The following is a 23,163-nucleotide window of genomic DNA, read 5'->3' on the forward strand; positions in this document are numbered from 1 at the left end:
CCACCCTTGGGTTCTGCTGAAAGCATCACATCACCGTCATTCATTTAGCAACAGCCTCTACAAATTAGAATTCTTTCCCAGCTTTCATTTACTTCATTTCAGCCTCATTAACTTATTATTGCTGAAAACGTCACACTTATGTGTTACAGTTTGTATTCACTACTATTCAATTCTGGCATAATAGTCAGATGGGATTATGATGTTGTGGTGATAAATGGAACATATGTAATCAAAAGTGAGCAGAGAAGAGGAGGAAAGCTCCAAGATATTTAGAGATATGCAACATTCCAGAAGGTAAAAGTGGGGAATGTCACTAACCACATTTATAATTGCAGTCGCATTCAAGTACAAGGATGCTGTGCAGAGGAAACATTGCTCACAGAATTAAAATAAAGTTTTGATAGCTTTCAAAATATTGATTTACTAAGCAAGAAACAAAAAAATCTTTAAAAACTAACAATAAATGAAAAGGTAAAGAACTTTAAATATTTTAACAATCCTCAAAAACTTTAAATATTTTTGAACAATCTACCAGAAATTGGAAAAAATTTTTTGGAAAGTCTAAAGGGAGCACATTTACGACGAGAAACAACCTAACAGAAGTGTTTCATTTTAAAGAAGACCTGAGATTCCTTCCATTCGTATAAAGTGGGGAAAGTCCAGTTTTGCTTGCTCTCACTTGATGCAGATTTTCACAGTGAGTTCTGGGTTTACTTGCAGGACAAAATACTGAGTTGCCTTTTCTGTGTTGGACTTCAGAGTCCAACATTTGAGCGAAGTTGGCTGTTGGATAAGGAGTTGATGTGCACTATGTTTTTGTGCGCTTTGGAAATTTTTTTTAAATTGAGACATACAGTGTGGTAATAGGTCCTTCCAGCCTATGATCCCATGCCACTCAATTTAACCTACAATCCCCATACGTTTTGAATGGTGGGGAGGAAACAGGAGCACCAAGAGGACATGGGGAGAACACACAAACACAAAAGTCTGCAGACACTATCGTTGAAATAAAAACACAATGCTGGAGAAAGTCAGCAGGGTCAAACAGTGTATTTTATATATCAAGGATAAAGATGCATAACCAATGTTTCGGGCTTGAGCCCTTCATTTAGGCAGGATGACAGCTGCAAGCCTGAAACATTGATAAAGGCCGAAATGTTGGTTATGCATCTTTATCTTTGATATATAAAATACACTGTTTGACTTGCTGAGTTACTTCTTCCAGACAGCACCGGATATGAACCCGGCTCACTGGTGCTGTGATAATGATGTAGACATACAATATGGTAACAGGCCATTTCAGCCCACGAGTCCATGCCATCCAATTTATACCCAATTGGCCCACACTCCCAGTATGTTTTGAATGGTGGGAGGAAACTGGAGCCCTTGGGGAGAAACTATGCAGAGACGGGGAAAAGGTCCTTAGACATGGGATTTGAACCCCGACCGCTGGTGCTGTAAACACGTTACGCTAACCGCCACGCCAACCGCGTGCACTAACTGCTATGCTAATCATGCCGAATCTTTGAAGTTATCTTATTCTGCTGATACTTCAAAATCCAGGCCATAAAGTGTGGAGCAGTGATCAGATTCAGCCAGCAGGTGGTTCCATTATAAAGATTCAGCTCTGCAAATAGCTTAAATGACAGGAAATTCTCAGAAAGGCCATATTTTGTGCCATAAATGATATGGAATTTCAGCATACTTGGAGGTAATATTCCAATTGGGAAATCTCAAACCTGAACTGTTGGAGTGATTTGATTTGTGCATTAAAGATTGCAAAAAATATCTGGAAATATAACCATTTACAGACCAGTTCACTGATTTTGTGCGCCCTCTTCAGGCATTGGTCCCGGTAGATCTTCATTCAATAACGATGGGCGAATTCAATGCAGGTGGAATCAGATGATAGCAAAGCTATGAGCAAACAGATTGGCTGTCTGTGTACCAAAAATAGTAAAACAATAAAGATTTTTAAAAAATTTTGGTTGTGTGGGTGGATGTAACTTGCGTAGGTTAGAAGTCGAGGACTACCTGTACTTTTGTATTGGACTTTAAAGAACATAATAAATAGAATGTAGAAAATGTTTCAATTTATGCATTTCAAAAGCTAAAGATCCTGGGATCCATAAACACACTAAACCAGACTGCTTTATACTTTTTAAAAAAAGTTAATTAAAAAAAAAATTTAGACACACAGCATGGTAACTGGTCCTTTTGGCTCACGAGCCCGTGTCGCCCAATTACATCCGATTGACCTACACCCCTTATGTTTTGAATGGTGGGAGAAAACCAGAGCACCTGGGGAAAACCCATGGAGAACATACAAACTTACAGACAACGTGGGATTCGAGGCCCAATCCTGAATGCTGGCGCTGTAACAGCATTGCGCTAATCATGCCGCCTACTCTTTGCAAATCATTTGGAATAAATCTTTTGGAATTCAGTCAGCTCTGACAAGTACATGTTTTTCAGTTGGCAGGAATAGAAGCAGAGTATCAACAAAATCAAGGCCACAGATTAGTTAAAAACTATAGCTTGTAAAATATCTGGTTGAAAATTCTCTTGTCTGCAAAATCTTTCCACAACACTTTATATTTGTTCCCTAACCTGTCTATATCAACCAGCCTAACATGCTAATTCTGTGTGGCTTTATGTATTTGTGGTGAATGTCTGCCAAGCTGCCTGTCTCCCCTCTGGCGAGCATTGCTGTACTAACATTGGCTGTGCATATTCTTTACTGTTAAGGACACTCCCCTTGGTTATAACTGTGTATGCACCTATTGTCTTTCATTATTGTACCAGGAGTTTCTGCTAATAAAAGCCATGATTATTGTTTGACCACATCGTCTTATTCTACTTCATCAACTGTCACTTCAGTATTATAGTTTAAAATGTTGATTGAGAGGATTGCACTGGAGGGAGTCATTGCAGTAGATTGCCTGCACCTTTGCACCATCTGATGTACCTTTTCATAAATTTACCTCGTCTTCACCTGACAAGGAGCCGTGCGTGATTCTGTGGTTGAGAGGGAGCTAATATCCTCCGTCTTTACTAATTAGATAAGCTATTGGCAGGCATCCAGGGTAAGTTTCCATCTGGATTTCTGTCTCTTTAGAATAATCAAAATTGGTTTCATGATGAATTATTATTTTTATGCACATATCATGCAAATCTTTTCTGCCCTAATACTTAGATTTATGCTGATGCCACCCAGTGTTACCTCATAGTTTTGCTATCATCTGTTCCCAATGAATTCTCAGTTTGTTTGGCATCCAAAACAAGATGATCAGAAGTTTTCCCCATCACAAACTCAAGCGACTGACTCCAGTTCTCAAATGGGTCGAAGCTGAACCAGACTGTTCACAATTTTGCTGTTATACTTGACCTCACAGCCATGACCAATCACCCCCATGCCTGACTGCGTCATCTCAACCAACTCACATCAGTTGCTGCTAAGCCCTCAGTCATGCCTTTGGTATCTCATGTTCTCCAGGCTAGCCATTCTGACAAAGGGTCACAGGCCTGAAAGGTTAATTTTCTTTCTCTTTTTGCAGATGCTGATTGGCCTGCTGAGTGTTTTTGGCACCTGTTCTTATTCCACACGAATCCACCTCATTCTACTGTACACAAACCTGATGTCAGCTAAAAAAATCCTGCTGCCCACATCCTTAATCACACCGTGCCTTCTTCATTCATCACCCCTCTGCTTACTAACTTTAATTTAGATTTATTTATTATTGTCGCCTGTGCTGAGAATAGCTTTCTTTTGCATGCCATTCAAAGACTTGCAAAGAATTCCCACATTCCAGTACCGTTTTGGGAAAAAGAAAGTCCCTGCAGAAGCAGCAAGTGGTATCCCACTACCTACACTGTGTAGTGACTCCACGACCCTTTTCCTGGGTTCCACTGGCTTCTGGTTAAGTAATGCCTTTTTAAGTACTTGAAGGTGTTTTTACCTCCCTAGTCTTGAGTCTTGCTACTCTCTTCCAGCCCTAAGGCCCTTTGTGCTATCTGCATGCCTTCAGTCCTAGTCTCCGTTCCAGGATTAACTGTTGCAGTTGCAAAGCCCTGAACTGCAATTGCCCCTTAAGGCTCCATATTCTTTCACTCACTTCATCTTTAGGACACTTCTTTGGCCAACGATTTGGGCCCATCATCTCCAAATGTAGCTCAATGTTTCTTGATGATAAATTTTTGCCTAAGGCTCCTTCTGATTATGATGTATAATTAAAATGGCTGGAGCTTTGGTTGTTGTTGTTGGAAACTCTATCTTAGTCAATATTAATGCCTAAATCAATTGTTGGAGGAAAGAACCTGAAGGGGTACAGTATTATTGATGACATCAAAATGTCCTAAAGTATTTTTACTCGCAACAATGTGCATTTGAAGAACAGTTGCTTTAGTTCTTCAAGAGTATATTGTGCCAGCTGGATCCCACAAACAGCAATTGTATAAATAACACATTTCTTATTTGACTAATTAGAGGTTATTAGAAAAAAAAACAAGACTGCCACTAAAGCAGTAAGGAAGTGAAAGTCACTATTGGTCACCAAGATTCTGCAAATCCGAAGACTGCCACCACCAAAATGATCAAATTAAAATGCTGTATTTGAAAGAACATCTGATAATACAGCACTCCCTGAATGCTGCAACACTATGTTAATTCAGATAATGTTATTAAATCACTGGGTTTTGAATGCTTGACCTGGTTCAAGAAAAGTATAGCCTAGAATGGCTACTCCTCTGTAATTTATCCCTTCAAACCCTAGAAAGGAATGCAATGACAATGAACTTCATTGGAGAGATTTGCAACAGAAGCTTATTTTCTGAAACCCTCAGGTATGTTTCTAAACACCAAAATATTACACCTCCATAACCAGAATAAAATAACGGGATTAAATTATATTCATACCAATGTTTGAAGATGTATAAATGATGATTAAAGTCTCCATTTATAGACACAGCTTCGTAAGCAGTATAAGATGTAGATTCTTTTGAACTGTTGTAAAATGATTCCAATGTCTGTCTCAATTAATAAATATTTAATGGATCCACATAGGGTGGTGCCAATGTAGTTCATAAAGATAATTCAAGGTTGCAGAGCGCTGTGTGGTTCAGTATGAATCCTTAGCCAGCTTCCGTGCCAAGGGTGAAAATCCTGCATGACTGAGATTCAGTTGTAATCATTATAATGAAAATTATAGATGAACTACCCCTTGCAGACTTGTATATTTCTTCAAAACCTGCAGCCCTTGCACTTGCACTGCAATAAATCTCCGAGGATTCATTTTTGTCCCCAAGATGTTTAAAGCAACAGAAAACAAGGTCTGAGTTTCCCAATGTCCTGGCTCTATGATCTTGTCAGATTTTCACTACTTGCAGATGCTGGAAGAACATTTCTTTGTGAAGCTATTGACTGACAATGTCCCTTGTGATGGAGTGACTCTATGTAATGGTTTACTTGGGGTACTTCACCTATTGTGTCATCTCAGTTCTCTAGGTCATTTCATTATCTTATTTACCTGTTAATTATTTTAAACTAATTCTCAGAGTTGACAGAATTTGCTAATTGAGCAATTTTTAAAAGAAACGACAGCAGAAGAGAACAAAATGAGAAGGATAATGATTTCCTTTATAAATGCGCAAAATCTCCCTTTGCAGCAAATTTATCATTCTGATTTACTGTGCAGCTCTGCATCCTCAAATGTCCTTGTCAGTGCGTTCACTTTTATTCTGGAGAAAGCCACGAGGCATTCCCTTGGCAGAATAATTCTTTTAAGGGATATTGCTGCAGTGTAGACTTAAATAGAAGGCATTCACTGCAATGGTTCAAGATAGTCAACAGCCCAGGGCTATGAGAGAGTCGGGAGTTGGACTAATTGCACAGGTCTTTCAAAGAGCAGGTTCAGGCACAATCAGCTCAGTGGCTTCTTTCCTGTTGTCCATTCTGTGATCCGACAAAAAGTTTAATTTAAGTTGCTTGATCTTCTTAAGTGAGGAATAATATAAATTTGTAGTACAAGATATTCCTTAACGAAAACATCGAAGCTGCACAAAAAGCCATAAATAATAATTCTGTTTTATATTAAGTAACAGAGCACATCTATTACAGTAGCCTTTTTTTAAGATGTCTGTAGTTTTAACCTTCAAAGTCTAGCCACTGGTTCCTCCTTTCATCTCATTAGCCTCTGGGAAAAGTCTGTGTATGCAGCCGCACCTGCTCATCTGTGCTCATCTGTTACCACTGACAAGATGGGTAACTTCTTGGCACTTTTGTAAGGGTCCTGAAAATAGTTGGTTTCCTGAGGGATTTCAGAAACTGAGGCCATATTTCCCTTCATAATTAAATTCTTAGCGTAGTTGGAATCAATTTACTTTGTCATTGCTGATCTGGTAAACATGTAAGCAATTTTCTTTCCATGGATCATGAGAAGTAAAGTACTGGTATTGCTAACAGTTAGTATTTTGGAATTGCAGATCGTTATTTATCAGTTCTGATATTGTTGAAATAACATCTGCGGAATAAGTGTGAAATGCAGAGATGAAACTCTTGTTGTTCAATTCTAATGGTCTGAAAAAAGACTGATCGAGCTCAAAGTAGTGTGGTAGGGGAAAACAAATGCACGAGTATTTAGTTAGGATGGAATACAAAATGATATATGATAAGCACACTGCTCCACTTATTTAAGTTTATATAGCTGGAGAAAATTCCCAGCGTGATATATTGCACCACACCCTATCCCCTTCCCTCAAACCAAAAATACCTCGAAGAAATAAAGGCAAGTTTCATTATCTGCACAGTTTTAGGACAAAAACAACGGGAAGGAAGAGATTTTTGTTAAGGCCGATTCTAAATTTCCCTCCATTCTCCACTTGCAGCTTTATTCCCATGGTGACCGGTGACCTCACAATATGTAATGTAACCCTGACTATTGGATTAGTAAAACAGGAGACACCTGAAGATCAGAGTAAACTTGACTCCTGTCACTCTACTCCATCAACATGCCGCATTGAAGTGAAGATGAAAGGAAGAGGCCAAGAAAATGAATACCTTGTCTTCATTGTCGATACAGCTGGAGATAGCTCATTGCTACCTGTTTTGCCAAAAGGTCTGTGCTGTCAGTAAACTTTCACTGGAATACTGTGTGCGTTTACAGCAAGTGCAGGCTTTATTTATCTGCGGTGTTTATTTTTTATGTCTCTGATGCGCTGTGTTGTAGCAGCTGATCTATTTACACTGACAAGTTAGCAATTTTGGAAGTACTGACGACAGAGCAAACTCCTCAAGTGCAAACCTGACAAGCACCTGCCGTGCAATTGACACTGCAACCCCATCATGGACTTGAGCTCAAATGGTAAGTCCAGTTTTAATTTGATGGCCTAAGATTCAATGGCTAGCGTTTAACACAATACAAGATTGAATTAGACTGTCCATTCTGGACATCAGACTTTCGATTGCCTGGCTGTTTAAGCAGACTGGGTGTACAGCAATGAATTATCATGAAGTATGCACTTGGCACTATTGTTGCCAGTGGAAGACGTGACAACATAGAAATGCTGGAAGAATTCAGCAGGTCATGCAGCGTCCTTAGGAGGTAAAGGTATATAACCGATGTTTCGGGCCTGAGCCCTTCTTCAAGCCTTACCTTGAAGGATTCAGGCCTGAAATGTCAATAATATATCTTTACCTCCTATGGACACTGCGAATCTGGCTGAGTTCTTCTAGCATTTTCGCATTTTTACTATGTGCTTATGTTGCGAAGAAATTGTGGCCTGTGGGCAGAGAGGCTGAGGGAAGCAAGTCTATTAAATGATAGACCATTACTTATATCCTTTTAGGGGAGTTTGTTGGAAGGGAAATTGATAGAATTAGCTCTTGTACAATCATAAAAGAGATTTCTGTTTAGAATTCCAGTGAGATCCTGAATAGTATTTGTTCACTACCCCCCACCCCCCCCACCCCCCCAAGCCTACACCCTTTCTCGAGTGTTCTGGTCTTTCTGCCAGGCATCCAATCTGCCACCACAGTCTCAGGCTTCTTTCACTTTGGGGATCAGCTCATTCCAAATTTCCAGACAACGTTTTTTTGGATGTAATGGAATTTAGGCTCTGGGGTAATATGGAACATTTTCATTGATGCTGAGAGGTTTCGACAAGCATTGCACAACAGCACATCAATGTGTTAGAAAAGCCTGTGAAACCCATCTGTATGATACCTCTAGTCTGCTCTTATGATTCTTTATATTATCCTGTTTCACTTCTGACGCCACAATTCCTCTTTCCTGACTCTGAAGGGCTCAGACCCAAAACTTTGGTTACCTTTATTTCTTCCTATGGATGTTGTGTGGCCTGCTGAATTTCTCCAGCACTTTTGTTCATTGCCCACTATTCCTCAGTTCCTTAGTGCATCCCACTGTTGCTTCACTGCCTGGAATACACACCATGAGTGAGCTACAGAGGCCCTTTGATGTCGAAAGTTCCAAAGCTTCACCACCCTTTGAGCAGAGAAATCTCTCCTCAATCATATCCTTGTTGGCCAAACTGAAACCCCTGTTCTAGATTCTCCAACCAGAGGAAGGAACCTCTCAGGGAACTATCTCGTGAATCTCTCCCAGAATCTTGGACATATTTGAATGAAATTTGGCTTCATTTTTTTTTCAAACTAGCAAATATATGCTCATCTGTTTTGACCTCTCCTCTAAGGAAGCAGCCTCAAGAACCTTAACCTCACCAGCTGCAAAGTAAATATCTCCAAGAATCAGTAGAGCAGCCATGATTATATTGAAGGACATGCAGGCATAAGAGGCCGAGTGGTCTACTCCTGCTCCTTTTTTCTTGTGTTCTAGTTCTCTTTTGTTTAGTTAGAAGATGTAAACTATACACACTACTGTACTAAACTTGCCTCATCAAGACTTAGTAAAATTTCATTGAGACTTTCTTAGTTTTGTTCTCCAGCCTATTTATAATAATTATTGGAACTGTTTTTACCAGGTAAATGTTCACTTTCTTTGCCTTATCAGCCTGAATGAAAACCTCCATTATCCAACTATTCAAAGATTTCAAAATATGAAAAATATTTTGTTTTTCTGTTCTTCACAATTTCTTAATTGTCATGTAATAAGTCACAACATGTAATATTACATGAAATTGCCTTCTGCCTGCCATAAGGCAAAGCACCACCATTATTGTCACCTGGCTCCCCTTACAGTACGAGAAAAAGAGAAGCACCCGAGAGTCTCTTCACTATCACCAAGTGTCCGTAGATTCACCTCCAGCCCTCCCGCAGCCTCTGCTGCCACACAGACTCCTGTTCGATTCATCGGCAACCTGAGCTCAAGATCCAAACCTCTGACACATTCAGGAAGCCTTCAGCACCCGAGGCCCTTTGGCAGCTCTCATTGCCCTCAGCACACTCTCAACTCCTGGCTCCAATACCTGGTTCCAATGAGCCCGGCTCCAGCAGCCCGCACCCTGTGCCGGCCCCTTCCGCAAGTCGCCCATGGTCTGTGTGGGTCCTTCAGCTGCTGGGCCTCCTGCTGGTCCACTGCCATGGTCACTGTCCTGTGGATTCGTCTCCTCTGCTTCTCCTTCTCAACATGTTGTGTTCTCCCTGTTATCAAAGTGAATGCTTCATATTTTTGTTATTATTTAACAATTTTATGACATTCCCTTCAACTTTTAATGCCTGTCCACATCCCCAGTTTTTCCTGCCTCCCTTATTTTAAAGCCCTAGCTCTTTCTTTCTTGTTAGGCCATTGGGCAAGAAGTGGCTGATAAGTGTGTGAGGGGCACTTTATGAGGTGGCGCACTCCTTTAGCCTTTTACACGGTAGTTCAATGAGCTCCCAATCCATGGACAGGAGTCATTTTAAATTAAATTTAAATTTAGACATACAGCATGGTAACAGGCCATTTCAGGCCATGAGTCTGTGGTTCCCAATTTACACCCAATTAAACTACCACACCCCCCCTACCCCGGTACATTTCGAACAGTGGGAGAAACTGGAGCCCCCAGGGAAAACCCACGCAGACACAGGGAGAATATGCAAACTCCTTACAGACAGCGTGGAATTTGAACCCCAGTCCCAATTACTGGTACTGTAACAGTGTTGCAATAACTGCTGCGCCAACCATGCTGCCCCGTTTTGTTTCATCTGGAATGTTGATTCTCTCCTTTCTCAAGCAGATATGTTCCTTTTGAGTTAATTTCATACTTTAGCTTTTGCTGGTAAGATCAGTAATTATTATGTCTTCTTAAGTGTACTTGAAAAAAGTAGTGCTGAAGGTACTCTTACAGTACTCTTCATCAAAGAGTTCCAGGATGGGGGCATGGCAACATGGCGTAGAGTCTAGGCGTGTAATCTCGACCTCAAGATTAAACCTCAAGTGCAGAAGAAGTTACATTTTCGAAGTGCTAAAGATTTGGGGCCTAAACGACTTGCTACAGCTTCAGGTTTAATTTTTTTCAATGTCTAAACCACAAAGACTGCCTGTGGGAGCTGAAAAAAAAATGTTTACTACTCACCAAGTGAAGGACAGCGCTGGAATTTCCCGTTCTCTGGAAGAAGGTGTGTGTTCCCAAGAAGTGGATCCCGATTCTGGAAGCCTTTCAATTTTAATGGAGGGAGCACACAGGAAGACGACTCCATTGTTTGAAATGCATCAGGAAGCATTTCAACCTGAAGATATCGCTTTCCTCCGTGATTTTGTGAAAAAACAACGAGCTGCGGGGGGAGATCAGTGACGACCCCCTGAGGAAGTCGGGGTGCCATCGCTGGGAGTCCAGACTCACAGTAAAACTTTTAAAATGCCTTTTGTTGAGTTGCAGCAGGAGCTGCAGTTACCTACATTAGAGAAAGCAGGGCTGAGCTTTTCTGAGTTACAGTGTATGCAGTTAAATGCTGTCATTCAACCTTTAATGAATGAGATGGTTCAAATAAATGTTAGTATAAGTTCAGAATTGAATACAGTTAAAGCACGTGTGGAAGCATTTTATGAAGAATTTAAAAAATTTCAGACTGCATTTTTGGACTGTAAACAGCAAGTGTTGAAGGTTGAAAAGTAAGTCATAGAATTGGGAGAACATGAGAAGGAGTTAGAGAGGAAAATAGACTACTCGGAGAATCAAAGTAGAAGGAATAATGTGAAAATCATTGGTTTGCCAGAAGGTAAAGAAGGACAAGATCCTCTTTGTTTTTTTAAAGACTGGATCCCACAAATATTAGGGCAAGAATTTTTTTCTGGAGGCTTGATACTGGAAAGAGCTCATAGAGCTTTAAGAAGAACACCTTTACCTGGTCAACCACCGAGACAGATAATAATTCGATGTTTGAATTATCTGGACAGAGAATCAATACTTCGATTAGCAGTGCAAAATGCGAGACAACGACAAACTCCGTTATTGATTCAGAATAGCAGAGTTTTTTTTAAATCCTGACTTGAGTCAAGAGGTCATTTAATGTCGACGTCGATTTAATCCAGTTAAAGAAGCTTTGTGGCGTAAAGGTTATAAGTCTACTTTTCGCTACCCGGCAGTGTTGAACGTGTTTTATGGAGACCATCAATTTCGGTTTTTTGAGAATGATCGTGAAGCAATGATTTTTGCTGATCCATTGCCAGACATAATAGGACAAAGATGTAGTCCAACATTGTCTCCTAAAGAAAAATCTGCTTGTTCTGGAAATGGAAGAAATGGCAGAAATGGGAAAAACGGGAATGGAAAGAGTCCAACTTTTTCTGAAATGGGATCTCCGAGTTTGGAATCTCTTGGATGAATAGAAGAATTTTCTTATTCTTATTCTTTTTTTTGTTATTATGATATTTTGATATTCATTGTTTGGCTGGGGAGGGAGAGATTTGCTCTAAGTTTTTTACTAGTTATCAGCCACTAGTGGGTGACCCACCCCAATTTTTGTTTAGGGATTACTACCTTTTGGTAGTTTTTTTTTGGAGGGGGGAATTTTTTTTAATTATTTTTTTTACTTTAATTTTAGTTAGCTTTTAATTTGTGATTTTTTTTCTCCTACTGGAGGGTCTATATACGTTGATTTGAGTTTTCATATAAAGATATTATTGGTATTTAATAACAATAGTAGATATGTCAAAGTTGAGATTTGCTACTTTTAATGCTCGAGGTTTAAACAGTCCGATCAAGCGTAAGCGAACCTTGGCGTATATTAAGAAAATGAAAATTGATGTTGCTTTTTTACAAGAAACACATTTGAATCTGAAGGAAAGTATGAAATTAAAGAGGGACTGGGTTGGGCATGTATATTCTTCTTCATTTAATTCTAGGGCTGAAGGTGTAGCAATTTTGATACATAAAAATTATCTTTTGAATTACAATCAATGGAGGAAAAGGCAGGATGTATTCTTAAATTGTAAGATTTTTAGTGAATTTTGGACTTTACTTAATATTTATGCCCCAAATGTAGATGATGAAATATTTATTTCAGATGCATTTTTATATTTGGGTCAGGCTAATGATAATATTTTAGTTGGTGGTGATTTTAATTGTGTTTTGGAACCTTTATTAGATAAATCTCCGAAGAAAGTTAAGGAATCTAAGATGGCAATTCAGGTTCAAGTGTTGATGAAAGATCTTAATTTAGTAGATATTTGGAGACGTCTTAATCCAACAGAGAAAGATTTCTCCTTTTATTCATTTAGACATGAATCGTTTTCAAGGATTGACTTTTTTTTTTACTATCGGCACATTTACAAGGGAAGATACAACAAGCGGAATATAAAAGTAGGGTGATTTCAGATCATTCTTTGTTATATTTTACATATGCAACTTCTGAGAAAATTCAAGTGGCCTATTGTTGGAGGTTTAATACTATGTTCTTAAAAAATATGGAATTTATTGATTTTTTGAAAAAACAAATTAATTTTTTTTTAAAGAAAATTCTAATTCTGTTCAAAGTAAGTTTGTATTATGGGACGCTATGAAAGCTTATTTGAGAGGACAAATAATTAGTTATACTTCTAAAATAAAAAAAAGAATCAATTAAATCAGAGTCTTGAATTAGAGAAACAGATTGCTGAGTTAGAAAAGGAATTTCAGAAAGATGCTACAGAAGATCAGAAAATAGAATTATCTAGGTTGAAATTGGAATATAATACTTTGCAATCTTATCAATTTGAATATGTGATTAATAGGACTAAACAACGGTATTATGAATGGGGAGAGAAAGTTCATAAGGTATTGGCATGGCAATTAAAGAAAGAAGAGGTTTTGAGGACTATTAATGCTGTTAGACGGAATTGTCTTATTACTTATAAACCTCGTGAGATTAATGATGAATTTTGTTCATTTTATAAAAAGTTATATACATCTGAAGAAAAACAAGAAATTGGATCGATTGATCTTTTTCTATCACAGTTGAATTTACTGATATTAGAGGATGCAGATATACAGGAGTTAGAGGAACCATTTACTGATTCGAAAATTAAAATGGCTATGATGGAAATGCCGAATGGTAAATCGCCTGGTGATGATGGATTTTCGGTTGAATTTTATAAAAAAATTTATGATTTCTCTACAGTGTTTGGGGATGTATTACGTCAAGTTGGAGAACATTATGAATTACCTGAGTCTTGTTCTAGTGCTTTAATTACAGTAATCCCAAAGAAAGATATCCTTTGAAAGTATCTTCATATAGACCAATTTTGTTGTTAAATGTAGATTATAAAATAATAGCTAAAATATTAGTGAATAGATTGGCTAAATTTTTACATAAGTTGATTCATATGGATCAAACAGGTTTTATAAAGAATAGATATGCTTCAGATAATATTCTGTGCGTGATTAGTTTGATTAATAGATTTCGACAATCTTCAGATCACCCAATGGTGATATCTTTAGATGCAGAAAAAGCATTTGATAGAGTTGAATGGAATTTTTTGTTTAAAGTTCTGGAGAAATTTAAGTTTGGTCCTTTATTTATTGGTTGGATTAAGGCTTTATATAGTAAACCGGTAGCTAGAGTATTGAAGAATGGCTTGATTTCAGAACCTTTTAAATTGACTCGATCAACTCGTCAAGGTTGTCCTTTATCACCAGCTTTGTTTGCGTTAGTGATTGATCCTTTAGCACAGCTGATAAGACAAAATACACAGATACAAGGTATGAAAGTTTTAGATGAGGAGTATAAAATTAATTTATTTGCTGATGATGTATTGGTGTATTTAATAAACCCAGCTCAGTCACTTTTGCACTTGTAATAGTTTAATACAATATGGATGTCTTTCTGGATATAAAGTTAATTGGGAAAAAAGTGAAATATTACTGGTAAGTGAAGGAGATTATTCAGTTTATAAGAATATTATTAATTTGAAATGGACTTATTGAATTAAATATTTGGGTATAATTCTGAATGTTGATTATCAATCTTTAAATAAATTAAATTATGTTCCGTTCATAAAAAAATTAAAACTGATTTGATTAAATGGAAAGATTTACCTATTAATTTATTGGGTAGGATAAATACAATTAAGATGAATATTTTTCCACGTATGCAATATTTGTTTCAATCTATTCCGTATTTACTTGATAATATTTTTTTTTGAGATTTGAATAAAATGGTTAGGGAATTTTTATGGAGAGGTAAATTTTCGAGAGTAGCTTTGAATAAATTAACTTGGAAATATGAGTTAGGGGGATTATGTTTACCACATTTTCAAAATTATTATGAAGCAGCCCAACTTAAATTTATTAGTTCAGTGATGGATTTGGAACGGCCTCCTAGTTGGGCCAAAATTGAGATGGCAAATATTTCTGAATTTGAAATACATCAATTTTTGTTTAGATGGAATATAAATTTGTTACAGGAATATAATGTGCCTATACTAAAACATTTAATGAAGCTATGGATTAAGAAAAATAAAAAGATAGGCTCTAGGGGTGAATTATCAGCTTTGACTCCATTGTATAATAATCAACTTATTTCTTTTTCAATACATAATCGAAGTTTATTGCATTGGAGATTTAAAGGTGTGAAAAATTTGGGAGATTGTTTTAAAGAGGGTAAATTTTTATCTTTTAATCAGATGAGGGACAGTTTTGGTATTGATAAGAATTCTTTGTTTCTCTATTACCAAATTCGATCTTTGGTAAAACGTACATTTGGTAGAGATATGATTTTACCTGAAATGACTAAATTTGAGATTTTTCTTATGAAGGTACCGGAGAAGGGGTATATTTCATCTATGTATCAAATATTACAGGATGGTATGGATAAAAAGGGTTGGGATAGGTCTAAAAGTAAATGGGAAGCTGATACTGGTTTTATTTTTTCCAAGGATGATTGGTTAGATATTTGTGATGATAGTGTAAGTAGATTGATAAATGCACATTATGCAATGATTAACTATATATTTTTTTTACATTAATTATACTTAACACCTGAAAAATTTAAAAAGTATGGTTTTCATGAATCAGATTTGTGTTTTAGATGTGGTAATTCTGTTGGAACTTTTTTTCATGCTGTTTGGTCATGTATACATATACAATCTTTTTGGAAGAAAATTCAATTGTTTTTAGAATACTTGTATAAGATTAAAATACTTTTAGATCCGACAGTGTTTTTATTGGGTAGTTTGCAACCTTTGAAAGGTTTGGGATTAGATAAGTTTCAACTTGCTTTTGTATATTTAGCTTTATCTGTAGCGAAAAAATGTATTGCTAGTATGTGGAAAGATACAAATATGATTGATATTAATAGATGGCATAATGAGTTGAAGTATTGTTTAATAATGGAAAAAATTACATATGTTTCACGTGATAATTATAGTTTTTTTATTAATAAGTGGTTGTTATATTCAGAATATTTACATTTCAATTTAAATTGATTAGATCTTATTATGTAAGCTTAATTTTTTTTAATATTTTTTCTTTTTTTTCTTTCTTTATGACTCTCCTTAGGAGAGTTGGCTACAGGGGGGGAGTCTTTTCTTTTCTTTTTTTAAAATATCATTCATGTTTAGGGTTAATTGTTGTATATGTTATGTACTATTTGTTTTTTGAACGACTAAATGAAGTTTTTTTTAAAAAGTGTTCCAGGATGTAAACTCAGTGACACTGAGGGAGCAGTGATGTTTTTCTAACATTGTGAGTAACATGGAAGCAGAAACGACTCCCTCTGAAACATCACCGAGTGCTACAGTTAATCTGAACTGGATTTACTTTTCTTAGGTCGTTAGATTTATTCTCATCATTTCACCCACACACCACAGCACACGAAATGACCAGTAAATTCTTTCCACCATTAAGAAAGTTAAAAAAAAATTCCTACTTGCATTTGAATAACAACAAGGATTTTCAAAGTCCGTTTGTCTAGTTGGATGACTTTGGTATCATTTTCCAGGTGAAAGATGATTTCTTCCTCTGGGGAGGCTGAATATTTGCCCCAAATTTACTAAATGACCGAGGAGTGCTCCTCACTGAGTTAAAGGTGACATTTTCAGATCTTTACTTTTGATTTTTTTCCCAACTCCCCGTGGATCCATTTCGAATTGCATGCAGAACCTGCCTTTTTTTTTGCAGCGGAAGCAAAGCCTTTGTGCAATAGTTCTTATTCTTTACCCATGCAAAAAGATGAAGATACATCCAAGAGTCCTCAAACTATCACAGGCCATTGTATCTTATCAAAGGAAATCTCCTTATCACAAGCTCCCTGTGTTAGTTGAGCTGAGGCCATGTTTGATACCAAATGTGAAGCTCTCTGTGATATACCCAAGATCTCGCACAGATCTGGCTCAAAATGGAGTGGTAAATGAGCATAAAGCATCCAATTCTTCATCTGGGGGTAGAAACCATAGTAATCCTGGTTTGATACCACTGGCTACAGTGTGTGATTTTTAGTTGACAAGACTCAAGTTCTCCCTGGGAAACTATTTTAAGTGTTTGAAGAGATGCCATGCAAATCTTTGAACAATATTATTGAACCACAGTACTAAGATTTTAAAATTGCCCACAGACAGCCAAAGAAATCAGTAACCCTATTGCAGTTGGCCTAATGTCCACCCAGAATCAAGGCTCTTGGCGTTTTTGTATTGAAACAGGTTTGCTTCGATATCACACTATCTCAGGATATGTGGGAGGGGAGGACGAGGAAGATGAACCCAAGGGAAAGAAACTCTTAATAGCATTGCCAGATGATGTTTGCTGAATGGAAATTTCATTCACTGGTGGGCAAACTTCCTTATCACCTTGCACCAGACTTTAATTCTGTCTACCTTGGACATGGGATTGAGCTGAATCTCTTGCACTGAATCCAAATAAGAAAATCATTTAATTTTCCTTTCTCTGTCAGTTTCTATAGCTGTGAAATGTGGTTTATCCTAAAATAAATATAAAACTTCAGATCAGTGAATTTACCTGGGCTCCTTCTGACTTAACACTTTAAACAATTTACATATACTTTCACCCTTCGGTTAATTACTTTGCCACTGAATTTATTCAGTGAACATTTTGTTCCGTTGTAGTTCCTCACAATTTGAATCAAATACTACCTTTTGAAAGTGAGTCTGAAGCAACTGTTTTTACTGCTCAGTTGAATTTATTATTTTCATTCATAAAAGAAAAATTTTGACAGATTTATCTTATGTATCTTTATAAATAATTTTTCTGTATGTATTATTTTAGACATTCAGCACAGAAACAGGCCATTTTGGCCCACGAGTCCGTCCTGCCCAATTTGCACTCAATTAATCTACACCCCTGGTACGTTTCGACCTTAGGCTCATCAGAGAGTGTGAGGAGGTTGGTGACAAGACCATAAACATTTCCACAGGACATACCTGCAGGGGATGTAATGAGACACAAGCATTTAGGAAAAAAATTAAAGAAATGGAGATGCAGCTAGATGATCTGAGGCTAATCAGAGAGAGCGAGGAATTTATTGATTCAACACTCAGGGAAGTGCTTACCCCTGGATTGGGGAGGTCAGGAAAGTGGACTACTGTCAGGAGTGGGGCAAAAGTTGCTAGCTCTGTGGAGAGCACCCCAGTGGCTACAGATCTTAGCAACGAATATACAGTATTGGATGAAGTAGGGGGAGATAACCTGCCAGAGGTAGCGCCTAAGGAGACAGTGGTACGGAAGGAGAAGAAGGGGAACAAGGTGGTCATTGGGGACTCCATCGTTAGGGGAACGGACAGAAGATTCTGCGAACCTGACAAGTGTTCCCGTATGGTGTGTTGCCTCCCAGGAGCCAGGGTACGTGACGTCTCGGATAGGGTTCAGAGTATCCTGGGGGGGGGGGAAGGAGACCGGCCAGAGGTCCTGATACACATGGGCACAAATGACGTAGATAGATTGAAGGAGGAGATCCTGAAGAGAGACTACCGTGAGCTCGGAAGGAGGTTGAGAAGCAGGACCTCCAGGATTGTAATCTCGGGGCTGCTTCCTGTACTGTGCGAGGGTGGGGGCAAGAATAATAAAATCAAGAGGTTAAACGTGTGGCTGAGGGAATGGTGCAGAGTGCAGGGATTCAGGTTCATTGACCATTGGGATCTCTTCTGGGGAAGACGGGACCTATACAGGAGGGATGGTTTACACCTAAATGCGAAGGGGGCCAATATACTGGCAGTTAGGTTTAATAAAGCTGTTGGAGCTGATTTAAACTAATTTGGCAGGGGGAAGGGAACAGGACTGATAGGGAAGTAGATAGGAGAGAGAATATAGGGGTGGTTCCGATAGACGGTGAAACAATAAGGAATAAGGGAGCTAAAAGTGATAGGAGAATAAGAACGAATGCACCAAGAACCAAGGTGGAGGGAGAAAGGAGGTATGGCATCAAGGTATTGTGTATGAATGCAAGGAGTGTAAGGAATAAAATGGATGAGCTTGAGGCGCAAATGGCGATGGGAGGTTATGACATTGTCGGAATAACGGAGACATGGCTGCGGGAAGGGCAGGATTGGGAAATAAATGTTCCAGGGTACACGTCCTTTAGAAATGACAGAAAGTTAAGAAGAGGAGGTGGGGTAGCTCTGTTGGTAAGAAATGAGATTCAGGCGTTTGAAAGGAAGGACATTGAAACAGGTGAGGTAGAGTCTGTTTGGATTGAATTAAGAAATTGCAAGAGCAAGAGGAATATAATGGGGGTCATTTACAGGCCTCCGAAAAGTAGCTCAGATATCGGTAGTAGTATAAATCAGGAATTAAGAGTGGCATGTCAAAGTGGTAGCAATACGGTAGTTATGGGGGACTTCAACATGAAGGTGGACTGGGATAATCAGACGGGGGCAGGAATACAAGAGAGCGTGTTTATAGAATGTCTACGAGATACTTTCTTGGAACAGCTAGTGGAGGAACCTACCAGGGGGAAGTCGATTCTGGACTGGGTGCTGTGCAGCGACGCAGACTTAATAAGTGACCTTGATGTAGGGGAGCCATTAGGGAATAGTGACCATGGTATGGTTACTTTTAAGCTGCAATTAGAAAGTGAAATGGAAAGGAAGTCGGAAGCATCTGTACTTCAGTTAAATAAAGGGAATTTTGCAGCTATGAGGGAGGAGCTATCCAAAATAAAATGGGAAGATACACTAGCTGGGAGGACAACTGGGGAAAAATGGCAGGTTTTTATGGACATTTTTCACAGGATTCAGAACAAATTTATTCCAAAGTGGAGGAAAGGCTCTAGGAGATGCAAATGGCAGCCCTGGCTAACTAAGGAAATCAAGTGCATTATCAAGTCCAAAGGGAGTAATTATAAGATAACGAAGCGGAGTGGGAAATTAGAGGATTGGGAAACCTTCAAAGAACATCAGAGGGTAACTAAGAAAGCCATAAGAGACGGGAAAATGAAGTACGAGAGGAAATTAGCAGATAATATTGCGGAGGATAGCAAAAGCTTTTTTAAGTATGTGAAGAGAAAGAAATTGGTTCGGTCTAAAATTGGCCCTTTGAAAATGGGCAAGGGTGAAATTATTACCGGAAACAAGGAGATGGCAGAGGAATTTAACAAATACTTTGCAACTGTCTTCACCAAGGAGGATATAGGTTATAGTCAGTTAGGGGGTAGTGGTCATGCGGTACCAAGAGACTTGGGGGACTTTACTGGGGAGGTAGGGGATCTAATGGATATCCGGATCCAGAAGCAGGAGGTTATGAGTAAATTGTTGGGACTGAGGGCTGATAAATCCCCAGGGCCTGATGGGCTGCATCCTAGGGTGCTTAAAGAGGTGGCTATGGAAATTGTGGAGGCACTGGTCGACATTTTCCAAAGTTCCATAGATTCCGGGGAGGTCCCTGAGGATTGGAGAGTGGCTGATGTGGTGCCGCTTTTTAAGAAAGGAGGGAGGGAGAAAACGGGAAATTATAGACCGGTTAGCCTGACATCAGTGGTGGGGAAGATATTGGAGTCCATCATAAAAGGAGAAATAGCAGAACACTTAGTCAGTAATAATAGTATAAGGGCTAGTCAGCATGGATTCCTTAAGGGTAAGTCATGCTTGACTAACCTTCTGGAATTTTTTGAGGATGTGACAAAGAGGGTGGACTCGGGAGAGCCAGTGGATGTGGTGTATTTGGACTTCCAGAAGGCCTTTGATAAGGTACTGCACGGGAGTCTAATGGGCAAGATCAGGGAGCATGGTATTGGAGGTAAGTTGCTGACATGGATAGGAAATTGGTTAAGAGATAGGAAACAAAGGGTTGGAGTAAATAGGTCTTTTTCAGAATGGCAGGATGTGACGAGTGGAGTGCCTCAGGGATCGGTGTTGGGTCTTCAGTTGTTTGTAATTTATGTTAATGATTTGGATGAGGGGATTATAAATAACATGAGCAAATTTGCAGATGACACTAAACTGGGTGGCGGTGTGGGGTGTGAGGAGGCTGTAAGGAAAATGCAGAGGGACTTGGACAGGCTGGAGGAGTGGGCGGCTAAATGGAAGATGAATTTCAATGTGAACAAATGTGAGGTTATTCATTTTGGGGGAAGTAATAGGAAAGCTGAGTATTATTTAAATGGAGACAAGCTAGGGAGTGGGGAAGTGCAAATGGATCTGGATGTACTTGTTCACCGGTCACTGAAGGCTAGCATGCAGGTTCAGAAAGCTGTGAAGAAGGCAAATGGAATGTTGGCTTTCATAAAGAGGGGATTGGAGTATAGGAACAGAGACGCCCTTCTGCAGTTATACAGGGCCCTGGTGAGACCCCACCTGGAATATTGCGTCCAGTTCTGGTCTCCAAACTTGAGGAAGGACATACTAGCTATAGAGGGTGTGCAGCGCAGATTTACAAGGTTAGTTCCAGGGATGGCAGGGTTGTCATATGCAGCAAGGCTAGAAAAACTGGACTTGTATCCATTGGAGTTTAGAAGGATGAGGGGGGACATGATTGAGGTATACAAAATCATCAGGGGGATAGACAAGGTGAAGTCTGATGACTTGTTCCCAATGATGGGGGAGACGAGGACTAGAGGGCATAGTTTAAGAATACAGGGTAGGCCCTTTAGGACGGAGATGAGAAAGCATTTTTTTAACCCAGAGAAGTGTGAATCTGTGAAATGCTCTGCCACAGAGGGTGGTAGAGGCGGATTCGCTGACTATGTTCAAAAGAGAGTTAGATAAGACTCTTGTGGGTAATGGAGTTAAGGGTTATGGGGTTAAGGCTGGAAAGGGGTACTGATGGTAATGATCAGCCATGATCTAAAATGGTGGTGCTGGCCCGACGGGCCAAATGACCTACTCCAGCTCCTATTGTCTATTGTCTATTGAACGGTGGGAGGAAACCAGAGCCCCCGGGGAAAACCCACACAGATGCAAGAACGTACAAACTCCTTACAGACAGCATGGGATTTGAACCCCAGTCCTGATCACTGGCGCTGTAAAGGCGTTTTGCTAACTTCTACATCAACAGGGCTGCCCTTTAATTTTGTCGTTACTTCTAAGTACATGAAATTAACATGAATAAATTCAACTGCTCATTTTAAGGCTGACATTTTTAATCTTCCATTAAATTCTTTGCTGATGTTTATATTGTGAGCTTTTTACTCATTCATCGAATCTGTCATGCTCCAGGCAATTTTCATAACTTCCTTTCAAAGAAGAACAGCTCCAGGTGACTCCTTGAAGTACTGTTGGGTACTCAGAAAGAGAGAGGGCAGTTTTTACAGCATATCATTGTTAGGCACTTGGTTCACCCTTTTCTACTGCTTCATTTGTCCACAGCTTTCTCCAAGAGACATTAATGCTGCTATCTTTAGTATCACTATAGACACTATGTTGACATGAAACAAACTCCAAGGTGTGGCAAGTTTGCTTCTTAACTATTCATTTCTCAAAATGGAAATAAAATTGGAAGACTATGAATTGCTCTTACACTAGGTTTTCTTCCCAAAGTGCTCTTTTCCTATTCCAGTGATCCTGGGAGACACTGTAAAAACGCAATGCTGAAAAAACTCAGCAGGTCCAACCGTGTACTTTATATGGCAAAGATAAAGATACATATCCAACGTTTTGGGCTTGAGCCCTTCATCAAGATTTGTGTGAAGGCTTGAAATATGTTTATTACTCTGTGCCATTTCTTGTAGTTTGGGACAGAATAGTCACCGTACCAAGCTGTAATACATCCTTGATGAAAGACTCAAGCCCAAAACATTGGTTATGTATCTTTATCTTTGCTATATAAAGTACACTCTTTGACCTGCTGAGTTTCTCCAGCATTGTGTTTTTACTATGATCACGGTGTCTTCAGACTTTCATGTTTTACTCCTGGAAGATACTGTAACAGTCAATGTGGCATCAGTAGTATGAGGCAACTAATTTTCCATTCATAGCGCTTGAGATGTTAATAGTCCATGTCCTAATTCTAATTCCATACGGCCTTGGCATTAGGAAGTTGATGGTGGACTGGACCCTCAGCAGCATTTGGGGCTGTGTGGCATCAGTTAGTTAAGTGACTGGGAGGGAATAGGCTTGATGTCACCAAGAGATATGGAGGTGTCTTTGCATCTACTATGATGTAATTGCAACTTGGACAGGACTGCATCTCAGTTCTCAGAGAAATGATAAGAGTTGGAATGATCAGTGATTTGGAAATTACCTTGCTGGTTTCTTTAATGTTTGTCAAAATGGAATAGATGTTGAAACCAATCAGTTCTCCCAGAAATGCCACCAAATGTTTGATGACTGAAACTTCGATAGAGAATGC

General features: G+C 38.9%; 1 protein-coding gene across 6 annotated transcripts in view; it reads left to right on the plus strand.

The window, feature by feature from the left end:
• The window catches only part of LOC138743446 (vesicle transport protein SEC20-like), a 193,073-nt gene that overhangs the window by 100,834 nt on the left and 69,076 nt on the right, over positions 1–23,163 (plus strand). For 4 of the 6 annotated variants that reach the window (XR_011344897.1, XR_011344899.1, XR_011344896.1 and 1 more), the window contains exons 16-17: positions 6,883–7,112; positions 7,227–7,358. The gene's annotated coding sequence lies outside the window, so the exon portion shown is untranslated. Of the gene's footprint in view, positions 1–6,882; positions 7,113–7,223; positions 7,364–23,163 lie in introns of those variants that run through there. The other 2 variants (XR_011344900.1, XR_011344901.1) reach the window with 2 other exon arrangements.

The sequence above is a fragment of the Narcine bancroftii genome, chromosome 9 (assembly GCF_036971445.1).
Source record: "Narcine bancroftii isolate sNarBan1 chromosome 9, sNarBan1.hap1, whole genome shotgun sequence".
In the NCBI taxonomy this organism is placed as follows: domain Eukaryota; kingdom Metazoa; phylum Chordata; class Chondrichthyes; order Torpediniformes; family Narcinidae; genus Narcine; species Narcine bancroftii.